At 36.2% G+C, this 25,329-nt stretch overlaps 1 long non-coding RNA gene across 1 annotated transcript; it reads left to right on the top strand.

Annotated features, from left to right (window-relative positions):
• The first annotated feature begins 847 nt into the window (after positions 1 to 847).
• On the top strand, positions 848 to 25,033 carry LOC308344757. The gene is made up of 3 exons (XR_013967010.1): positions 848 to 1,502; positions 14,206 to 14,257; positions 24,929 to 25,033. It is a non-coding gene; the product is annotated as an uncharacterized lncRNA (long non-coding RNA).
• Positions 25,034 to 25,329: the final 296 nt, after the last annotated feature.

The raw sequence follows: 25,329 nt of genomic DNA, 5'->3' as shown, positions 1-25,329 counted from the left end.
GTTTTCTCGTTCCGCAGTGCTATCAAGTTCTGAGAGAAACAGAGTGGTGTGATGATGTGTTAATTATATTTTTGTGCCTTAACAAATATCTAATGCTTAGGAGACAGCTTGGTTTCCTGCTTAGATTTATAATAACAAACAAGAGGCAGGTAGACAAAAATAACCAGCGGCTACTATATTCAGATTCTTGGAATACAAAAGCCATTGTCCTGATGCCTGTATCTGTAGCTGTATTGGATCTTCAGTCCCCCCCGCCCCCAATAAATCTAAGTCAAAAACGTGGTGGCCTTCTAGCATTCCTTACTTTTGCACTCAGTGGGTGTCGATAGATGATAGAGCATGGGGAGATAACTTTTCTTGAGGACCTCACTTAATTTTCATACTAAACACAGAAGTATTACCTACATTTTTAGGCGAGGGAGCAGGTTCAGAGAGGTTACATTACCAAATATTAACAACAGGTATGGTGATACAAAGAGTAGCATTCAAATAAATGGTAGTGCAAATATCAGGTGAGGTGAGTATTATTATCACCACTTTATAGACTGTATCAGTTCAGAGAGAGCAAGTATTGTGTCCAGGTCCACTCAGTACTAGTATGGGAGGGAGGCCAGGGTTCCAGCCTGATCTATGGGACTACAAAGCCTGCGCTCTTGCTGGATGGCTGAGTTGTTTAACTAAGGGCTTTTCCCTCAGCAGGAGATCATTCTTGAGTGTGTACAGCTTCCCTGTAACAGGGAAATTACTGGATAAAATTGTATGCTGTCTTGTCCAATTATAAGATAATCAGTGCTGGGAACACCTTACTGACTTAAAAAGTGAGTGTTAACGCCTCTGTTCTTTGACCAGCGTGGGGTTATCCTTGCTCTCAGGAAAGTGAAACATGATAAGCAAAAACAAGTAAAAACACTATTGATGCTTTCCGCCTTTGCCTTTTTCTTTCTTTTCTCCTGAGCGGGTGCCAAAGTAATCACCTACTCCACAACCCCCGGACGCATTACGCGGACAGATCCTGATGTTCCTCTTCTGTGTTTTCATTTGAGCTGTGCAGTTATATCTTCAGTCAAATGGAGATATGCTGTGAGAGAAGCAGGATGGCATTTTTCAAAAAGCAGTGAGGATCACAGAGGCAACTTCTTGCTGTCGGCAGAAAGGAAAAGCAGGAAAATAAAATGAAAGTGAAAAATTGGAGTTTCTTCCATATTGCCGTGTAAAGGTGCTTTTCTAGCTATGTGTTCTGTATACATTTAATCACGTCAAACTAGCTAATAAAATAACAGCTCTCCTCCCTTGGCCCCATGCTAATTATTCTTGTTAATTATTTTTTAATTATCTTTCTATCACTGGTGCTGGAACAACTGTCATAATTTCCACCTGAGAGGCTCCAGACATGACATACCTATAAACGTAGCATAAAGGATGGTGGCTGGTGTGTGAATGCTTTCAAAGGAGACACAGAAGGGAAATCAAATCGAACCACAGCTTCCACCACGGTAGCATGGGTAAGTCTCTCCAATTGCTTCTGTTAATTATTCATTATAGGAACACATACACACTAAACCCCTTAATTAGTTGAGGGTTTGCATTACTTAGTTCATATCTCTGTATTTGTCAGGTGTCTGACACCATGTTGAACAAAGCAGAGCTCAAATAGCCTGTTACCTTGGCTAACCTTACTTCTGGAATTAAAACAGTGATTAGGCTGGGCACTAATTAATTATGTGGACCTTGGAGGTCTGCCTCATAACTAGCTCTTCTGTGCTCAAATGAAGCCATTAGCATTATGCCAGGCGTTCGGATATGAAGTCACTTGATATCTGTTCTCCATTCTCAAGTGATTTATAATCTCAACAGCAAGGCAAAATATGTATATATGACATTAAAAAATGTTGGACCAAAGGAGTGGTAATGATAGGAATCCAGAGGAGACTTTCAGGGCTGTTTCCTGGAAGGTTGTTTGGGTGGGAGGACGTTGCCCTGCATAGATAAAAGGTTAGCTTAGTGGTAGCAATGAGTATGGGCTCTTCAGTGGGCTGATGGCCTGCTTGAGTTGAAGACTATGTGTGAGTATATGAATAGGTAGGGTAAATATATATGAGCATGAAATATATAGCCTATATATAATTTAAAGTGTTATTCATTTGTTCAGGATATTGTTGACTGGCTTTCATTTCAGAGGCCTGAAGCTTTGTAACACTCACAATACAGTTACTTTTTCTTCCTTTATATGAGATTAACAAATGCTACCTAAAGACAGTCCCGTGAAATCTGAGTGTTTGCTTCCCACAAAAATAAATCTTGTATCGTTGTTGCAACTGGAATATTTAGATTTATAAAGTTTCATGCAAGCTCTTTATCCCGAAATTGGGTCAACCTATGTCTAATTAATATGAAGTATCAGGGAGGACCTCCTGTTTAGAAATATTCTATATGACAAATACCGTATTATTTCACTCATACGTGGAATTTAAAAACCAAAAAAATGAATAACCGAACAAAAAGTAGAATCAGACCTATAAATACAGAGAACAAACTTAGTTGCCAGAGGGAGAAGGATGGGGAGATGGGCAAAATGGGTGCTGGGGAGTGGGAGATACAGGCTTTCAGTTATGGAATGAATAAGTTATGAGAATAAGAGGTACAACATAGGGAATATAGTCAATGGTATTATAATAGCACTGTATGGTGACAGATGGTAGCTTCACTTATGGTGAGCATAACATAATGTATTAACTTGTCAAATCACTGTTATATACCTGAAACAAATGTAACATTGTTGGTCAATTGGACCTCAATTAAAAAAATATTTTATATGAGCTCATCAAGTTAGATTGAATGCCACCTTTGCTTATCATTTCTGAGAGAAGTTATAAGGGGTCTATACCCCTCTCCATTAAAGCAGACAATCAACTGAATACAGGCCTCAATGCTTAAAGAGTTATCTAGCTCTTCTTGAATATATGAGAAATAAATCTTTTAAACAGAGTCCAACACAATGCAATAATGTCTAAATGTGTTGAAATAATTGAGCAGTGGAGTAACACTTTGAGTGGTTTCCAGGTTCATTCATCTTCTAAGAATACAGCCTTATTGCCTTCTGTTCTCCTAGCAAGAATTAGAGATCATACTAGGGAAAAGTTATTCCTGATTTTGATAATGCTATAAATACATGCATTATCATATTTAATTCCTACACAACTCTGTGCAATAGGTGTGATTATCTCAATCACTCCTGTCCTTAGACTTGAGAAAAAGGGGCTCCTAGTCAGTGTTTGGAGCCTAGATATTGAAACCCAAAGACTTTTATTTTACTTTTCAAGCTTAAGATTTTCTCCTCTCTCTCTTTTTCTCTTCTGTTTAGAATGAATTTGACTATATAAGTATTATGGAAAGTAAAAGCATTAGCCAAAATAACTGCCCCAGGCTGGAGGATCTGAGCTGAGAGAGAGTGTGTGTGTGTGTGTGTGTGTGTGTGTGTGTGTGTGTGCGCTTGTCATGTCTTTCGTCCTGGGAAACTAGAAGAAGAACCAGGGTTCTTGCTTACATCTCGCTGTCCCAAATCACCAAATTGGGTGCCTGGGCTGACCAAGATCTCTAGTTAGTGTCATTCTCTTCCTCCCTACCCTCTGCTTGGATGATCTGGTTTTGTTAGGTTCTTAGAGATGTCTGTAAATCATGAGTCAGAAAGATATCCCTCCAGCACTGCAATCACCATCCAGCAGGCCTGGGAACCTTCTGCCCTGCCCAGCTCCAGCAGACCAGAACTCCTTCCCAGGCTTGCAGGGGCAGGGGCTAGTGCAGGGAAAGCAAGCAAGGTGGCTCTCTGGCCTCCGGGGGGTGAGCACATTCCACAGGAGAAGGCTTGAGAGTGGGGAAGAGCAAGCCTGCGTGGGAAATAGGGTAGGTAAGAGGCATAGATTATTTGGTAACTTTCAGGTACTTAGACATACAGTATGTTGGTATGTTGGCCCTCATTTATCCTTTTGCTCTGGGTTGTGCTAGTATTAGTGGAGACCTGTTCTTATTTCTACAGAGGAGAAAATTGAGGCTAAAAGGGATTCAATTAGTTATTCAAAGGCTGGTAAATAGCAGAGCTGGGAATTGAACACCAATCTGTTGACATTAGATTCCCATATTTTGAGTAGGGTGGAGGCAGTTCCCTCTGTAGGGAGCACTTTAAAATATACACCAAATAATAAATAAAACTTCTTATAGAAGTCCAAGGAGAAAAACCACATGAGAAAATCCTGTCATAAAAAGATTTGTCCAGTGTTCTAAATGCTATTAACCTTAGATGAATAAGAATTGGCCTTGGTTCTTAATCTAAAGTTTTCCAGAGGACTGTTTTATAAACCTTGATTCACCAAATGTTCATAGTTTTTATACAGGCGCGTAACACAACAAATGTTCTCAAATTAAGGAGAGTAGGAAATTCAAGGTTAAACAAAGTGAAATATTCCTTACTGCAGTGATTCTCAGAGTCTTAGAGGTACTTATTTGGATTTCTGTAGAATAAATAACTTCTCCCCCATTACTTGCTGATTGACCTGCTTTGTGGAACGTGTTGTAGATATAGTGATTTATAACCCCTCTCCAGTTGACTCTTCCGTTGGAGGCAGTGGAGGGAAGCAGCCCAATAGCTGCTCTGACCCACCATAGCCGAAATTAATCGTTCCCATGTCTGGCTAGCTGTTGAGTCCCTGGCCAGTGAAGAAAAGACTAATCAATAGCCATGACAAAACTAGTCTTCAAGTCACCATGGTAGTCCTGATGGCCAAGAGAATTGATCTGAACCAAAACGTAAGCATGCTTGCTTTTGGAGGTTAAGCTCCTAGGCTTTCCACATAAATGAAAAATAAACTGAAAGACAGTACCTTTACTTTTATTTTTCTGCATTCAGAAAAATAAGAGAAGATATGGCCATCTAAGTAAATTTGGACAAAGTTGGACAAGAGAAGGAAATGGAAATTATTGAGTATCTGTGCCTCTGGCTAGTAGCATTAGAAACAAAGCGTCCTCAGCATGGGTGAAGGAAGAAAATTATGAGATACAAAGATTTCGTATTTTAAAAAAAGTCTTAGTGCTGCAGGATGACAGAAAAGTCTAAACCATGTTATTATGCAATGTGCTTACAACTGGAAAGCAGGATGAAAGTGTATGAATGGGAGCATTATGGACTAATTTTCATATAAGAAGAAATTTAAGAGCAAGTTAGTGCTTTTCTAAAAGGCTTAATAAAGCTGCTAAGAGAAAGTATATGTTACAGACCTCCAGGATGAAAGAGATAAAGCAAAGAAATATATGAAATGGTAAGAGAGCAAGAGAAGATAATAAGATTAGACTTAACTTCTAACTTCTTTTTGTGATGTGTGACTTGTAAAACTTTTGAGAAAAGGTTAGAATGAGGAAAAAGGACATGATGGGCTTTCTGAATGCAGATCATAGATTTTCTTTAACTTGCAAAGCCCTGGCTGACAAGGGCTGCTCAAGCAGATTTGGTTAAGGTGAAATTTTCAGTCCAGCTATAAATAGGTGTCAAACATTCTCATATACATTAGTAGAAGTATAAATCAGTGCAAACTTTTGTGGAGTAGTATCTACCTAAAGAAAATACTCTTTGTATTCTGCAAACGTACAGCAGTGAACACTGTCCCAACAGTCCCCGACATTCAGTATGATTCTTAGAATAGTATTAGCTGGCATTGGGTAAGACTTGGTTACTCTGCCATACCCAGACTTTCTCAGGCCAGCTGTGAAGAAATGCCTTGCAGTTGAGTGTGTCTGGTCTGCAGAAGTCCCTGTTTGGACATCAGGGCTATGGTCAGAGGCTTTCAACAAGCTCCTGGGACATAGAAACAAAAGAATCAAATGAAAGAACAATGTAAATAGCTTATGAAGTTAGCAACTAAGTAGTTAAGCTTGGTAATTGTCTACATGTGTAATTATGAATATAGTGCTGTATACTTTTTATACAGGTAGGTTTCACAATCCTGCTCAGTAGAAATTGGTCACATCTTTCTGAATCCTGGGTGAGTGGGAGGCAAATTGTAGCACATTTATCTCTTCCTCAGGCTCCTTGATTTTTGGTTCTGTTCATTGGTTTGGCTTTTTCCTAAAAGCTCTAACTCTGAAAATATCCTGGCTCCTTTTCTTCACTTTAAGCAAACATCAATTTTATTGTGCATTTCTGCCTTTACCACAATTGCTGCTAGCCTACTGCTACTGCTACTCATTTTCATTTAGTTCTATTTATGCTGTGCACTTGCAGTGTACTATGGAGTTAGATAGATTTCTCTGTTTAGTTAGGAAAAATGACAACTTTTCCTTTCATCTATTGCATTAAAGTTTTTCTAACATAGAATTATGAGCTCTTTTTCTTTGTTTCAAAGGCACGTTTTAAAAAATTGGGTTACCAATGTCACAATTTTTTCTCACCAGCTAACGAATTTAAACACTCAGTTGCAAACCATACATGTTGATTGATGTTTTATATGGGACAAACACTAAGTAAAGTGCAAGAAGAAAATATACCTGCCTTCAAAAAACTCATATAATCTAGTAGAAGTATAGGGTAAGGAACAATGTAATACTATAATGTGAGATCTGCCATAGAGGTTTTTGAAATGCTCTCCTTTTCCTCTTTGACAGAACATTCTCCTGGTTTTCCCAGTTCTCTGGCTTCTGTTAATTTTTATTTTTCTACTGCAGACTTTTACTGTCTACATGGCCAACAACTTGGGGCCAGTTCCTTGAGGGTTGGTCCCTGACTCTTCTCACCTTATATTCTCTCCCCAGACTGTTCTCTGTATCTAGGCCTATTATTTTAATTTGTGTAGAGAAGACTCACAGGTTTTCTTTTTACTGAAACTCTACTTTGAGTTTCAGACTACCTATCTATCATAATCTTTATTTCCTTATCTTTAAATATCTGTATATAGATCCTTATATATCCTTAGCTTTCCAGGGAACCTCAGACTCAACCCTGTAAGACTGAACTCAGTATATCCCTCTGCCCACCCTCTACCCCCCAAATCTGATCATCTTCCAATACCACAATGTCAGGCAATGGTACCAACACCCATTCCCTTGTTCAAGCTAGAAAAGGACAGATCCTTTTGATTTATCTCTAGTGCTCAATCTGTCATTAAGTTCTATTGGTTTTCCTTTCTAAATTTCTCTTACTAAGATTATTACAATAGCCTCTTTTCTACACTCTCAAATCTGTTTTTTTTCACACTGAAGCCAGAATGATCCATTCAAAACTAATCCCATTAAGAGAATTTTCTTCATAAAATCTTTCATGCTTTTCTATTGTTATTTTTTAATAATAACTTTATCAAGAAATAATTCAGGTACCATAAAATTCACCCATTTAAAGTTAGTTGCAATTCAACAGTTTTTAGTAAATTCATAGAGTTGTGCAATTATCATCACTATCTAATTTTAGAATATTTTTGTCTTCTCAAAAAGAAACTTTAAATCCATTAGTAGTCACACTCATTCTCACACTTTCCCCAGCCCCCAAAACCACTAATGTGCCTTCTGTCTCAATGGATTTGCCTATTCTGTAAATTTCGTATAAATTAAATTATACAATTCCCTTTGCTTTTTGGATAAAGACAAGATGCACTAACCTTAGCTTTAAAACCCCGCAGAGCCTGGTCTCCATTTCTTCTCATGTTTCATCTAAAATTATGTTCTCCCTGATTCTCTGGATGCTGCTCACACTGGGCTCCTTTCGTTACTCCCCACTTGTTATGTTTCCTGGTGTTAAAGGTCTTTACATCTGTTGTTTTCTTTTTCTCCTTTTCTCTGGTAAACTTTGCTTCATTGTTCAACCAAAGCTCAAATATCACTTTTTCAGGATGGCCTTCTCTGACCACTCCGACTAGGTCAGATCTCCCAAGTACAAGATCTGATGACACTGCTTGCTTCTACTTTGCAGCATTTGCCACAGTTAAAACATCCATTTGTTTTTGAAACTATTCGATTAATGTTTTTTCTTTACTGGTCAATGCTTCATGAGAGCAGGGATATACTATAGTGTATAGTATATAGTATATAGTATATAGTATATAGAAACTGACTCGTGTTGGACCTGATTAATATTTGCTTAATGAGTGAAAGAAGTTAGGAATAGAAAGATTTATAGAAAATAGGTATTGGAGTTGAGCTGACAGAAAAAAATACAAAAAATATAATGCAAACTTTAGTAGTGAGAGGGTGCAGCACATGTGAATGGGATTGGCTGCTGGCATGCTCTTCCTTCCGCACATTCTTGCCTCATCATCTCAATCTGTAAAACATGGGTTGCATTTCTTTTTTTACATCCCAGATTAATTCAGAGAGTCAAATGAAGTAATTACATAAGATAGATAAACCATATGGCATAAAATTATTCTTATTAAATAACCAAGAAATATATACTCAATAATCTTAGTTATCATAAGATAAAGAACTAGATGGTATGGAAAATTGGAAGAATGATAATTTTTCCCCAATTGTATATGTAAAGCACATATTTGCCAATTATAAAGATTAAGTCTCCTTTCTTGATTGAAAAGAATGTGAGAGGCACTTTGCAGTTTTATGAAAAAGAGAAGTGATTGGATCTAAGGTTGCAAAGATGACATATGTGACAACATCATTTGACAGTAGCCAAAACAATGAACATGGCCAGAGATCTCTAAGATCATAGACACTGAACCAGTAAGGTGTTAAAAGTGAGTTTACTGAGCTGGATAATATAACATTTAGTTAGGAAGAAAAAATAAAACTGTATGTGGAAATGGAGGTTTCATTAAAAAGAAACTTTTCATTTCATATTGTTAATTATGTTAAAGTACTATAATTCAAGTATTCCCCTGATTCTATGTGTCTTAAAACTCATCAGTTGGTTGAGTGGGATAAGAAATTTATGTAGAGACCAATCACAGCATCCAGGAGAGGACGAAGATAGGTGTTAGCACTAAATACAGTGTCTGTGTAATAAAATAAGTATGTAAGTGTGTATATGATTCATTGATACATGATTCCTATTGGCTTAATGTTTGATTGGCTTGTACATACCCAGAAACAGAAAGACCATTAATGAACACTTATTTTCCTAATGTTAAGAATTTTAGGATGGACAGGACCTCAGGTATGACTGTGTTATGATTCAAAGAGGGTATGGCTCTCTTATAGGCTTATAGCTAGTTAGTGGCAGAAATGCCTAGCACAGATACAGAGATTTCCAATCTAAATTTGTCTTTTTACTACCCACTATCTGAATTAAGAAGATTTTCAGCAAAGAGAAGAAAAATGGTAGAATTATGGCAAGTAAATATTCTTGCTGGATGAGAAAGGTAATATAACTTATCCTATTGACTCCATCCCATCTGTGGCTATCTCCATTTTTAGCTATACCTCCAGAGGTTGGCTTGTTTACATTCCCACTTGCAGCCATTCTGTAAGGGCATCAAATGAAGTGCCACCATTATTACCCTTTGAATTTTAGGGCTAGCATGATTAATATCCGTAGCATAATTATTCAGGTCTTTCATGTTTAAGAATATATGAGCAGCGAGTCTTTAGGTTCATGGAGAAGCCTCTTGGAATAGCGGAACTGTGAATATTCTAGGTTAGCCAGTGTTTGATGCCTATATTATAAACGTTAATATTTGATTCATAAATATAAGTGGGAAATCAAGGATGCACATATATTTGAGTAAAATAAAAAGCATGAAAGAAAAGGACAAGAATAAATAGAGGGGAAAAACTCATTTTTTTCAAATGAAGAAAGAGTTTTAAAAAGTTCTAATTTATATAGTTGGAGTATTTCAAAGAAGAGCTAATTCATAGAATTAGAACTGGCTGCTATGTAAAAGAATCAAGCAGATGGCAGGAAGTAATTATTGTGCATTCAAGGTATGCTTAGTAAAATAAAAACGAGAATAGGAGTGCTGAGAGATGAAGTTTGGAAATAGTTGCTAATGTAGAAGAATAAAGGCAGAGAGAGAAAAGGGAGAGGTATGGAGGGCAATCTAGGAGATCCAGTATTTCTTTAATAGGATTTATATAAGGGAAGGGACAGAAGTGACTGATGGGAAGAAATCCAAAAAGACTATAGGAGGATTTCACTGAGATGAAGAAAATTTAAGAGTTGATTGAGGACCAAATAAAATGAAGGAAGCTATATCCATCCTAGATCTATCTTAATGAAGGGTCAGAATTAAAACAAAGAGAAGGGTTTCAAAGTTTCCAGGGCAAATGAAACAATTTGCAAACAAAAGGATGAGAATCTGATTATTGAAGTCTATTGTCAGACTTCTTCCAAGACTTCCAAGACTTGGGCAACAATAAATATTAGAAGCCAAGATTTAATTTTTGAAAATCTGATCAAAGTTATTTTGAATGTAGAAATTTTAGCCCACTTAGTCTATCAACCAAGTGTGAGAGCAAAAGGAGGACATATTCAAACTTGGAAGGATTTTACTTACCACTAACTGAAAAAGAAAAAAAATAAATTAAGAATGTACTCCACCAAAACATAAATGGAAACTAAACAAGAGGATAGAAATAAAAAAAGCATGAGATTAAATTTGGAATACTATTAAAAGAAATGTCAGAATGAGAAAACTGCATCAAATTTAGAAGAGATAGCAGCAGGTCTCCAAGAAGATTTTTTTAAAAAGTTATTCCATTCAACATATTCTATTGATTAAGAAACTGTATGACTTAGTTATTTAGCCAAGAAGGCAGACATTTCTTTTGTGCACAAGAAAATAAATGTGGGAATTGAAGGAAAATATTAAACTTCCAAGAGAAAACAAACAGGCTAACAAGAAATCTACCCAAATAAATGGGACAAATTGAGTAATTGAGGGTTTAAATGACTCATTTGAACACAAGCCTTCGATATCCTCCTTCAAGAAGCATAGCTTTCAGAATAAAATTACTTGTCTTTTTGTATTTGTCCAATTACTGTACTTGGTTCTGTAGTGAATAATATTTACCTAATGATAATATTAATGGTTTTCAATCTTTAGAATTGAAACTAAGTTTTAGTTATAAAGACATGAAACTTTGGTAATGGAAAAGCAATGGTATATGATGGCAGGTTGAATGAAATATAGGAAAGATAACCAGAGAGTGGAGTATCAGTGGTAATGTTTTCATTTTCCAGAAGAGAGAGCTAAACAAGTGTGTGTTAAATTCTATCCAGTTTCCAGGGTTAGCTTGGTCAGTAACTAGTTGTCTAATTCAATCAGGTGAAAACTCACTCTGTAATAATATTTCAACCATAAAATAAAGGTTATGGAGTGCATAATATCCATGGTCATTGAGATAATATCCCAGTTCTGAATACATATTTCAAGCAGCAATCTGAGAAGAAGAAAAATATCTACATAAAAATGTAGAACTAACAAGTTGCCCAGGACTCTTGAAAAAAAGGAAGAATACTTAAAATTTGATATGTATATAAAACAATGTGTATGAAATTTATAATAAAGTATACTTGAAATATTTATTAAGGAAGATAATATAACCATTATAGCTAACATTTACTGAGCATCTACCGTGTGCTAGATATGTCATAATAATCTGTAACGTACAAAGTAAATGCAAATTCATAATTACCACCAGAATTTGAGAGGATAGAGGTGATAGCAGAAGCATGGTGGAAACATGAAGAGAGTAACAGAAGAGAAGAGATACTGCAGAAGCTTCCCCATGGGATGGAGCACATGGGCGATGCTAGAATCAAATGGCCATAGTGTTTGCATTCTGTTTGGCTATATTTTAAAGAGTGAGTGTAACTCTTTTTAAAAATTTTTAAATTTTAATGGTGCCTGGGTGGCTCAGTTGTTAAGCATCTGTCTTCAGCTCAGGTCATGATCCCAGGGTACTTGGATCGGCCCCGCACCGGGCTCCCTGCTCAGCAGGAAGCCTGCTTCTCCCTCTCCCACTCCCCCTGCTTGTGTTCCCTGTCTCTCTCTGTCAAATAATAAATTAAAAAAAAAATCTAAAATTTTTTTTTAAATTTTATTATTTATATTGTGCCAGAAATTACATCTTTGGTAATCATGTCAACTTAAGATGGAAAAATGTAGAAGTCAATTTAATATTTGAGGGAATACAAAATTATTCAGAATTATTTCTAATAATGCAAGTGAGTAAAAATGAAGAGCAGTTTAATAGTCAACCTTTAATTTCCCTTCCAATTTTAAAATTCTGTGGTTCAAGAAATGTGTATTTAAATATATAGAAACAAGTTCTTATTTAATAGTTGGCAAGTGTTTTAGGATAGCAATACCATTCACTTGAGGTTTTGTTTTCTTCTTTGAACTCATATTTCCATTATATTTTTCCAGTGAATTTTACCCTAGTACAGTCCACTTTTATGTTTCTCAAAGTCTTTCATTGGTCACCTATCATATATCTCTGCAACAAGAATGATTCTATAAGTTTTTAATTACTTTTATTTTCCTGGCCATAACACTCTAAGTGTTAAAGAATTTCTATCAGATTGCAGTTTGTGAAAATTATTACTACCTAATTGATCAAAACAACATATTATAGATTTTGATACTTATTAAATATAAAAAAAGAAAATATTATTGAAAAGAATCTCTGAAGAATAGCCTGTTTGCTCCCAGATGAATATCAGTTATTATTTGATTAAGACAATTTCAACATCAATTAGTTGATGATATTTTTGTATTCTATGTATATGTAAGCTTGGAAAAAACTTATTATCATAAGTAAGAAGATAAAAATGGAAAGAGTTTTGGGAGAGCAATATCATTCAATTCCTTGAACTCCTTCCAAGTTATGTGCCAAAAATTCATATAGTGATCTATCATCGAAAATATTCTTATTAATCTATCAGCTGGCAATTCAATTAGGTTCTCTTCAATTTTGGGTCTGACTTGCAAAAAGATTTGTCACCCTGTCATTAGAGTCATTTTATTTCTCAATTTATAGGATGTATACCAAAAAGGCTTTTTTTACTGAGATGTATTCAATAGCTGTTATTATTAGTTTTGATACACATTTAATAAGTAGTTTTGATAAAATACTTTCTTTTCACACACTTTAAAGACACTATTGTTAAAATCTCAGAACTATAGAATTAGCTAATTTATGGAAAATAAACTAATTTGGCAAAGCAGTCCTCATGTCAAGCCAATCATCCAAGTCAGATTTACTATCTGTCAAAAAAGGTGATTTTGTTTCTTAATCCAGTTACATGTGTTAATATGTGTATTCATGAAACCATCTCACATCTGAATTCTAAATCTGAGAGAGACAGTCATATCATAGAGTCCTGCCAAGACTTTATTGCTTGGATGGAATAAAGCAATTTTGGAGTTGAGCTTTGTAAGTGATTGGAATCTTGGGTGAAAATATCTTAGGATGCATAAAAAGAAGTAAAGAAATATTAGTCCCAGTCAAGCATATCTCTAGATTTGACAGAAGCTGGGCTCCAAAAGTTGGGGGAAGAAACGAGATACCACATCGTAAAACCAGGTACTCTTGAAATGAAAAAACGTGAAAATCTGCTGGTAATACTGCTAATGATTCTTAGGAAAAAAAATAAAGGGGAAACCAACAAAGAAATCAGTGACACTTGACAGAAAATTCTGTGATGAATTCAAGTTCTGAAGTTCCCCAAATATGGAATGCTTGTAAGGAAGAATACGAGAGTAGGTAAAAGACTAGAACAGAAGAGAATTGTGATAGTGCTACCAAGGGCACAGAGTGAGCTGGACAAGGACAAGACCAGCCCACAGTGCCCCTAGATGCTGTATTACTTTAAATGACAGGTACTTTTCTACTCAGCTATTTTTCTTCCATATTGAAGACCAATAAAATTAGTTTTCTAACTGGAAAAGTAGAATAAAGTCTGAAATACATGATGAAACAATAAAAGACACTAATCTCATATAAACAAAGTCATTTTAATTTTAGTAAATTTCCCTATCATTTATGGAAAGGACTTATAAACACAGTTGCAGAGTTTCCACCAGTAATTAAGAAATCATGATGAACTGGGAGGTACCACATGAGGAGTATACTGATACTTTTCTAAAACAGTATCTGTCCTGAAAATTGGCTGTTGATATATTCAATGTCAATGCTAAAAACTTTCTAGAACTAAAACCCAGAGTAATTAACTAATAATCTCTTAGAAGATACCTCTTATCCCTCTCTTTTAAGGACCAGGCAGAATCCCTGGGTGAAACCACAGGAGACCAGATCACAACTCAAGGTAAGATAAATTTCACTAATATTTACAGTGGCCCAAACCTGAACCATCAACATATCTACATGTCTATTGAGAATGCATGCAAGGAACAGTCACTGAAGCAGAGACACCACCACAGTCTGAAGAGAAATTAAGGGGACTCTTTTTGGGTGGAATTGTATTTAGGCAATCTCAGATTTCAGTCCCAATTCTTAGTTTCTGGAATTCTATGCAGCTGTCTTGGGTGAGTAGAACAGACCTGCTTGAAAAGCACGAATTTCTTTGAATGCTTTCTAAGTTCCCCCCATCCACCCTTGGTGGGAAATGGTGTCAGGCAGTAAGTCCAGAGGAGCATGGCAGCACACATGTGCATCACTGGTGAGGACAGAGATGGAAAAAGAATTCCTTCCTATAAACCTGGGCTGTGTGGATCAACACTGTCCCCTGGGAAGACCAATGGGGTGTGGGGTTTGGAGTCTCTTGGTGCTGAGATTTATCTGCCTCACATGTAGTCATTGCTCTCATGGAATTGGAGGCTCTGAATCATTGACAAAATCTCCTATTCAGTTTGCTGTTACTGTGTCTTCCCCTCACTCCTCCTGGGGAGTCAGTTCTGTGTTTTATTGATTTTTCCGCATGCAGAGACACCTCTATTGGCTTTATCACTACTGGGCTCATGGCCTTCAGTTTCTGCCTTGTTGAGAATAGAGGAACTATCCAACAGTCTTCAAGATTTTGAATATATGCATTTTGTAGGAGTTCATTAGTTTTCCATGGCAAAAATTATTTAAAAACTGCAGGCCTGGGGGCGCCTGGGTGGCTCAGAGGGTTAAAGCCTCTGCCTTCAGTTCAGGTCATGATCCTAGGGTCCTGGGATCGAGCCCCGCGTCGGGCTCTCTCCTTGGTGGGGAGCCTGCTTCCTCCTCTCTCTCTCTGCCTGCCTCTCTGCCTACTTGTGATCTTTCTCTGTCGCATAAATAAACGAGATCTGTAAAGAAAAACAAACAAACAAACAAACAAACAAACAAAAAACTGCAGGCCTGGGGTGCCTGGGTGGCTCAGTGGGTTAAAGCCTCTGCCTTCGGCTTGGGTCATGATCTCGGGGTCCTGGGATTGAGCCCCACATGGGACTCTCTGATCAGCAGGGAGCCTGCTTCCCTTCCTCTCTCCCTGCCTGCCTCTCTCCTTACTGGTGATCTCTGTCTGTCAAATAAATAAATTAAAAAAAAAAACAACCCTGCAGGCCTTATGAAAAGCAGGAATAGAGTTACTTATGAGATAACTCTAAGAGGTGTGTGTATGTGTATGTGTGCATGAGTATTGGGGTGAGTGGTTTCAGACATACATGGAAGCGCACTTGCATTTTTCTGTGTGTGACAAGAGTCTACTCAGCAATCTCTTAGCTTCCTTTATTTACAAACCAGGAACTTCAGCTGTTCTATTAAAGACTGGATGTGAAAGCGAAGTGCTTTGCTGACACAGACATCAAAGGGACTTACGTGTCCTTTTCCCCATATATTTTAGCTAGTTTTTCCTTTCATGCCTGATATCAGTCGGAGAGAGTGCTAGAATGTAATACCTCACACCTCAGAGATTAAACACCTTCTCAGTTGGTATTTCTGTTTCGACTTCATTTCCTGCCACCTTCTATCATAAGCACCTTACACCATGTCATGTATGCTTTTGGTTCTGTCTGAGCAATGAGACTGTGTTTTTCAAGAACATTATTCTGCAAATAAGTAGACTCTGCCTTGTCTTTGACGTGAGCTTAGTTGCTGAATGAATAGCTTGGTTGGACATCGAGATAAGATTATAATAGAGTCTATAATAGCAGTGCCAGTCACGGATGGCAGAAAGGCTGTTATTCTTGGACTGTTGTATTTGTAAATCATGCTACATTTCCCATGGCTTAATCTAAAAATGCTACCCTGTCAATGGTGGAGACTTATATTTTGAGTTCCCAAGAAAAATATTTCAGAAAGAACATCCTACTCTTCTTTACTGTGTAATAAATAAGTTCTCGGAAGGACTCATACCATCTGAGGAATTGCTCGGGTGGCATTTTCACTTCTGTACCTAACCCTGTAGGATCCAGGCAATTACCACACTCACTTGCATGTAAAATTATTCTTATTTGTACTGAAAGTTATATTTTTGTTGGTTTGTTTTAGTTTTCCTTTTGTTTGAATTGGAAGACCATGTTTTGAGATGGGTGAGGAAGTGTGGATTTTGGAGCTCTGTGTCAAGGGGCAGATCTAAAAAGAACGAAGAGGCAGGTTGGAGAACCACTTAGGGGTGAGGAATCAACTCTTAGAAACAGGAAGACTTGGAGTTAGGTATTAAAAGAAGAAAAAAGGAGGTGTTTTCAGACGTTCTACAGATCTTCCTGGAGGTACGTTTTTAAGGGTTAAATACTAAAATATATTGAAATAAGTCAAATTTTGTGTTTAATTTGACTTAGATCTTTGGAGATGTTTCATTTTATTTATCTGGAGAAGGTGGCTTTTCATATCATTTTCTGCCTACTTTCATTTCCCTTCTCTATACACCTCAGTCACTAAAAAGCATAGTAATCATCATCATTTAGGTATAATAACAAAGGGGCTCTGGACTGTTTCTAAGGAAGAGACCTATTTCAAAGTATGTTCCTATGTAAAGGCCTACTGTGAGTTTAGGAATCTAAAATCCACAAATGATAATAATATTTTATAAATAACCACTTAAATGAGTCAATACTTAAAAGAACTCTTTAGGAAAATTATAAGGAAATAATAGGCCAATTTAGAAAGAACATCAGATTATTTTGCTTAGTCAGTACAGTTGAAAAGATAAGAAAACGAGGCTCAGAGAAACTGAAAATTGTGTCCTAAGTTTTTTTTTTTTTTTTAATGTGAATTAGATGTGAAATCCTGATTTCTTGAATGTTATTCCTGCATTCAAGCTCTCTCAAATATATTTGGTATCTTCTGTAATGGAAACGTTCATAACCAAACCTACCTATTTTGTAATATATACAAACTTTTTTCTAAACTAGAAAAATGTCTATAATTATAAATTGTCATTTGTAATGAAGTAGCAGTAAACATTCAAAATATGACCACTTTCCTCTATCAAAAAGGAAATTCTAAATATTGAGTAAATGAACAACCAATAAAACTCTAGTTCATTATGTCTTTGCTCTCCAAATTACAGCCACAACCTTAGATGAACATCAGACAAACTAAAGTCAGGTAATGTTAACTTGAAACAAACCAGTTCCCTCACTTGTGAAAGTAGAAATTTGACCTACCCATAGTTGTTATATAGCTATTAAGAGGTAGAGTTTTCTGACTCTAGGTTTATTAAATATTTGAATTTCTGGATAGGATATTGAAGGTATCCTCATCTCCCATGTCTCAGTCATCGACCACCAAAAACTGCCTTTGTGAATTGATTAATTCTAAAATGGAAAAGACAGTGTTATTTCTGACATTTTTTCAGCTTCCTTTAGAGCCCCACACAGACTGCATAGGGCACCCACTACTAGCGCTATTCAACTCTGTAAATCAAGATGTATCTGAACCACCGGTTTCCCTAAATTCAGTCTGCTGAATGTTCTGAAGGATATTAATGGATGTGGGTAAAGGGTTTTATGGAACATACTTGGGAGAGGTAATATGCAGTTTCCCTGAATTCTAAACACTGAACATACTTCACTGTGTATCTTTTAGGACTAAAACACGCTGGGCAACTTATTGAAGACCTGGGATTATTCAGATGTCCAAGTACATTTCTTCTACACCAACCACTACACACGTTTAGGAAAAATCCTTCTTCATTAAAGTTCTGTAGAACTTTTCTCAGCCTTTGATGAAATTTTGCATGGGAGTGGGGAACGTATTTCCTTTCATTTAATCCTCTTTGCTACAAATTTGGTAGATACACTTCTGGTTAAATTTTGGGTAATGAAACTTGCTTCCTCTCAAACATTTTAAAATACCAAATGTCAACAATGTTCTGAGACTAGAATGGTGAAAATTAAGTCTCTTCAAAACCTAGTACAGGAAAGGAACTCAGTCTACTCCCTTTACAAAAACAGGAACATGGAACCTGGGACGTGTGGTTCTTAACCCAGAAAATTTGCTACCACATCCGGCTGCCTTGTCCTCTCCAATCCCATCTTCAGGAGAGTGTCCTGAAACCAAAGCTATAAAGAGAATAACTGAAGTGAATACAGTGTTTTTAAAACATATGCTCGCCAGTTTTATTAAAAATTTTGCACAATTTTCTCTTCACCAGTCTGCTCTGGCATGCTTCTAATGATATTAGAATCACTTAGAAAATAAAACACAATCATTTCACAATTCAGTAAATGGAAACGTTATCATCAAATTAACAGTGGTTATCTTCAAAAGTTATTACACTAGCTGTGCTATCATTTCTCAGGGTAGATCGAAAATACCAAGAGCCATAGACCCTTCCCACATGAGATGCATCATATAAATCAGGACTTGATTTTATCACCAGCAGTTTATAAAATCAGACCTAGGGAAAGAATTAGGTCTGGGAACACATGCATGGTCTTAATATAGCAAACGTTGAACTGATTGTTACAAAATCAGAACAGCAAGAATAATTTGCAGTATTTTATCAATTAATTAAAAATTCATAAGTTCAAAACTTAATATGATGTGTTATTTGTAGGCATTTCTAATAAAAAAGAAGGTCTAAGAGATTAAACTCATTTGAAACAATTGCATATTATAAAATGATTTATTTTGCATCATAAATTTTAATTATAAAACATTTCCATAGATGTTTTCCTATGCATTTTTCACAAAAGACATGTGAGGTGGGTGGCTTTGAACTGCACTTCACAGATAAGAATTCTGAAGCTCTGAATTGAAAAGGTACATCTAAGATATCAGGACAGGATCTCAGGCCAGGGCTCCTGACTCCACACCCCAGAGCTCTTTGCCTTGTTTCACAGCTTGCTCTTTTTTTTTTTTTTTTTTTAGATTTTATTTATTTGACAGAGAGAGATCACAAGTAGGCAGAGAGGCAGGTAGAGAGAGAGGAAGGGAAGCAGGCTCCCCACTGAGCAGAGAGCCCGATGTGTGGCTCAATCCCAGGACCCTGAGATCATGACCTGAGCCGAAGGCAGAGGCTTAACCCACTGAGCCACCCAGGTGCCCCTCACAGCTTGCTCTTTAATGATTAATTGACCGACCTTTCCTACCTCCGGTACTCATTTCTTAATTTCATTCCAGTTCAGGAAATAAAAATGAGAACTTTTAAAAACCAAAGAGGTAGTAGTAGGGAATTTGCAAAACAGTTCTGCAACCGAGAAAATACCCATAGAAAGAAGAGAATCCTGGTAGTTAGGATTCAAGAGGCAGTGACATCCTGAAACCGGTTCATATAAGCTTGAAAGAGTCTATTTTTAATTTGCAGCAATTTTTCTCTTTGTTAAATAGCTATTATAAAAATTAAATATAAACGTAATTGAACAGTATGTTAAAAACAAAGGTAATATTCGACTTGTTGCTTCCTAGTTATTTTACTACAGTTTACTATTATCTAAGCTTTTGATGTTATTTACATCTATGGTGGCTGTGTGGTAGAAATACTATGTCTCTTACCTGCTTTTCCCAGCTCTGCCTTGGTAGTTAAGAACCAACCACGATGGAAGTATTTAGACCATCAAAATCACAAATGCTACAATTATTGTTTTGTTCATTATCTGGGCTTAAGAAATGGAGAAAAATATTAATAAGGCAGATTAAATTGAAAATTTTCTTGTGTCTGTAGCTGGTAGATTGTGAATGGCTCATAAAATGGAGAAAATATTTGTCTAGTATATGAAACACTATCTGATTCAAGAAAGAAATTGTTCATGTCAGTGAAAATTGAATGAAGTCTGACAAATGTCCTTGTTGTTTTACTTTACACTCACTCTGTAATATAAAAGAAAATATCAACTAACATTTATGTCAGAACTCCACTTATTTGTCAATGACGTGAGAGACTTCTTTTTGGAGTAGGATCATAATCGAGCACTATACATAGTCTAACTTTGTGGCACTATTGTTGGGGATAGAATGGAAGGAGAAGCTGACAATAGATTTTATAAGAACCAAGTCACATCGAAGTCCTTGGTAGGGAATTTACAGTGATGGTTATTACATATTTATCATTATTTATAAATTGGGTGTTAGTGTTCTTAAAGCAGTATATTTTATATTAAATTTTTTTCCCCTTGGAGAACTAGTTGTTAAACACTTAGCATACCACAGGATGGAAGGCATGCTTTGTTGGAAGATGAGCACTCTGCAGATGAAAGGGATATCGGAGAAATCTATGCTTGTTCCTTTGTAATTCTCTTTGAACAAGAGCTCTAATTGTGTATAACGATGCCAGTTTTATGTAATAGACCTCTGTGACCTTTTCCTATATTGTACGGGGAGGGACTCTTTTCTACCTGTGAGGTGTCATCTTCAAATGCCAGAATGTATTTTCATTGCAAAAAGTTACCAACTTCCATAGACAAATGGAAGACAAAAAAAAAAAAATAATAATAATAAAATAAAAACAAAAAACCCTCTTAACACTATCTTTTATTTCACTTTTCTACTACCCAGTACCATACAATGATGTTATCTTCTGGAGCGAAGATCCTCAGCTCTGGTATTTTATCTTTGGTCCTATGGGGCTTCACTCCATTGATGTGACTTCTCCAGAATTTAGTCATAATTTACCTGTCTTTCATTCTATCCCCCTGGGGCCACATGTTATATTATGCTACTGTAATGATAATCACCAAGGAGTTACTGCCATCCTCTCTCCAAGTAATATATGTTCACATTTACACATATTTGTTTTCTGATCATGATTTAACCCCTATTGATAGCTCAAGGGTTGGGATTCTAAACATGTGGCATAATGGTAGTGGTGGAGAATATTCAATAAATAATTGTGGATTCATTGATAGGATGTCCTTCTAGACTCCTTCAATTGTATCTCTTCCAACTTCTGTACTGAAGACCAAATTAGTCCTATGAATTTTGAATTAAAATTAATTTATATGAAATCCGAAATTGCAGGTTGGTCATATATTTTCTGGTAAAGCTATCTTGAGCTTTAGGGCTGGCTTGCTTCGTCATTCATATATGCCCCGTTGGCTTTTATTTGGGGTTTAACTTGTACTGTAGTTAATCATACTTAAGTTCCATTTGTAAAGGCCTTGATGAGACAGCAGAAATGTCAAAAGAGAAGAAGAAATCATGAGATGCCATGGTCTTTTGACTTCCAGTTGAAGAGTGGAGGTTAGTTACAGGTCAAAGTGAATGAAGGGATGTTTTGTTGTCACAAGAGGCTTGCTAGGGTAAAATAGGGAAATCTTACAGAGAATATATTATTTCTTTTAAACCTTCTGTGGCTACAGTCTGATTTAAATAGGAACATCAGAGTGTTATATATATTTAATACACAAAATAGTTGACTGAATATGAGCATCACAGAGAGAGGTGGGTGAAGGAAAGTACTTTGTAATTAGGCAGGCTGGCTTCCAATCCTAGCTCTGCCTACTCAGAAAACTTAATCTCTCTCAATTTCAATTTTATTATTTGTAAAGCTGGAGATTATTTATAATGTACCCACTTCATTGGGCTGCTTTAAATATTAAATATGATAATAAACATAAAATTCTTAGCAAAATTTCCACTCACAGATGTTGATGGAAACATTTTGCAAGGAATATTTCCATGATGCAAAAACCTTATTGAGAAGGCAAGGTGGGGAAGTGTTTCCCTTTAGGAAATATCTTATTTCATGGACTAGATGATGACTTTCCCTGTTATTATTCTAAAATGGTGCTACTTCCTAAAAATATTTTAATAAACTACAAAGAGAATTTGCTGCTTTAAAAGTGATTTGTCCAGTTTTTGAAGGATTGCTCAAATATGTGTAGTCTGTGCAAATTGTGAAGGTTAAATTACATTGGGAGTTCTTTTTTTTTGTTACAGATCATGAAGATCTAAGGACAGGGTGTCATACCATGGGGGAGGTTATGGACAACAGTAGCAAGGTCTGCTGTCCTGGTGCTTTTAATTCCAAATCCAGCATAATGGTTTTCGTTTTATCTACATGTTCTCTGTGAATTTAAACTTTTACCTGATTAAATGTTATTCATAGTAGTTTCTAGGTGTATTCTGTGGCGACTCCTGAAAGATGTCTCTCCCTTTTATATGAAGTAATTTTTCTGTATTATCAACAGTTCACACAAACATCAATCTTTTTCAGAATTTATATTTTAATCTCTCTTATATTAACAAACTGTAAATGAGAAGTGAGTGCAAAGACTAAGACTATCAGGCCTCACATACCTGGACAGGTGAACGTCCTCCACCTACTCCCGCCCCCTGGGACATTATTTCTGTAGTTTGCTCCTTGGAGCCTGAAGAGATCTACTATTACAGAGGGTCACTGTGAGGTCCAAGTAGTTATGAAAAGGCTGCTTTTGGAGATTTATGAGGCACACTAGCATATTAAAATCTCTGAAGAGTCCTGCAGTAGAGCAAATTGTTTGATCCATTGTTTTTCTCTTTTTTTGCGTAATACCTAAACCTAGAATCTTCGTGTTTGATGAAATGTGTTTTAGGAAACTTTGCTCTGGATTATAATCCTTCAGTCAGGGGCAAGAAAAAACCCTGAAATCGCATTTAACAAAGTTCTTAGAATTGATTCAGAATGAGAAGAATTGGGTTTAGCTTTTACCATTGCTACCGTTTTACAGCTAGATAACATTGGGCAAGTTATTTCATTTCTCTAAGCCTCAGATTCCTTTTCTGTAATAGCATAAAGTACCCAATACATATCTCCATGTTTTCATAAATATTATATAAACTAGTATCAGTGAAAATGATATATAAAGCCAATAGCTGATATTTACTGACTCTAATACTTCTTTCATAGATTGATTGGGCCTTACTTAACATACACATGTTAATGAGCTTAAGTCTCCAGTGTCTCAGCCCATGATCAATTAGAATTAGAAAAAACAGCTAAAAGGTAGTGAGGCAGTTAGAAAACAGAGACAGTAAGAGCAGCAAACGCAGAACTGAAGAGCAGACTCATTTTATTGATACGTGGCAAGTCGTCATTGGTTATAGTTCATCAAGAACTACTTAAATGATGATAGGAGGCTTCCATTTAAAAATGGACAGAGCATAATATTTTAGGGAAATACCACAAGTGTTCCTTTAGATCAAGATATCTTTCTTATACATATTTGAACATCTGCCTTTTGTACTAAGGTCAGGACATAATGAGATCTCTAAATTTCTGCTTAATATTTTCAATGTTAGTTGACTGGTACTTTATTTAGAGTAAATTTTTTCTTTAAAAATTCTAGATTAACAGTGTTGTACCCTTCTTTGAAAAAAATAATACTGTCAAACAAATTGAAATCCGCTTTTTAAAATAAGACTTTATTTCTTTATTTGAGAGAGAGAGAGTGAGAGATCAAGACAGAGCATAAACAGGGGGAGGGGCAGAGGGAAAGGGAGAGGCAGACTTCCTGGCAGAACAGGGTACCCAATAGATTCCAGGACCCTGGGATCATGACCTGAGCTGAAGGTAGACGCTTAACTGACTGAGCCACCCAGGCACCCCTAATATCTAATTTTATATAGGTTACAAGTAGAATATAATATATAACATACATATTTATTAACAATGAAAGTAAAAGAATTATATTTATTTATATGGAATATATTTGTGATATTGAGAGAAAAGAGCAGTCTCTCAAATTATATAAAGACAAATATATATAAAAATATATACACAAATAAAAAAATTGGCCAAAAACTTAGTGTTGATTTTGTCTAGATGGTGAAATTATGGTTAGTTCTTATCTGATTATATTTGCTTATCTTTATGTTCCAGTTTTTCTGCCATCCACGTATAATCCAGTGTGGAGCACTTCATACCAACATAACTAAAAATAAAATCCTTACACTGATAATTTTGATTATCTTAGACATTTGGGCTCCAGTAAAAAAGATACTATGGACTGGATAGCTTATTAGCAAAAGAAGTGTATTTCTCACTGTTACGAATGCTAATAAGTTCAAGGTCAAGGGATTGACAGATTCCAGGTCTGTGGGGGCCCACCCTCTGTTTTATAGATGGCACCTTCTCACTGTCTCCTCACATGGTGGATGAGGGATGAGTTAGAGATCTCTGTGGGGTCTCTTTTAAATAACACTAATCCCTAGGGGTCCCTGGGTGGCTCACTCAGTTTTTTGGTTGCTCACAGTCTTTTCAGGCCCTCTGCCTGCTCACCTCCCTGATTTTCATAGTTTCTGAGGAGACAGAGGACTGTTTCTCTTCCAGTAAACCAAATTCTTAACCCAAACTGGATTTTCTAAAAGATGAAACATATATATCAATGAAAATCTGAAACTCATAACCTTAACACCCCATGGACTCTTCAAAAAGTTTATAACTCCTTTTTTAGATAGTTAAGCAAAATAAATAAAATGAAAGTGAGTCAGAAGGACCTTGTAAATACTGAACAGTTTTGTAGATTGTCTTTCAACTGGGGTCTCTAAGCAAACATGGCTCTAAGCTTTTTAATGATTATTCAGTATTGATGCCATGCCATTAGTGTCGTAGAAGGGATAGAAAATGTTCTTAGCATACCGTCTCTTACAGATCTTAAAAGGTACCAAGAAGGACTCATCAAATATTACCTGGGAGATACATCCTTGAAAGCCTAACCTGTGAATGTAATCCATCTGGGACAGCACTTAACTCCAGGTAAGAGATAAATGACATAGCCAATAATACACACAGTTCTTGAGAAATTTTATTATTCACCTTTGTTTAAACTTTCTTTTGTCAGAGACAACAAGATCACAGGCTATAAGTTACTTTCTCATAGCTCCTCCATAGCACTGTGCTATTGGTCATTGTGTTTATAGTTAATGATGAGGAGGGTGAGGAAGACTCTTGAGTTAACATCACTGTCAGATTATTAATTCCTTTAAAGCTCTTGTGACTTTTTGCTCTTAAAAAATTAATGAATTAGGGGCGCCTGGGTGGCTCAGTGGGTT

Source organism: Martes martes, assembly GCF_963455335.1.
Source record: "Martes martes genome assembly, chromosome: 6".
In the NCBI taxonomy this organism is placed as follows: domain Eukaryota; kingdom Metazoa; phylum Chordata; class Mammalia; order Carnivora; family Mustelidae; genus Martes; species Martes martes.
The sequence above is the reverse complement of the archived record's forward strand: the minus strand, read 5'-3'. Positions and strand labels throughout refer to the sequence as shown.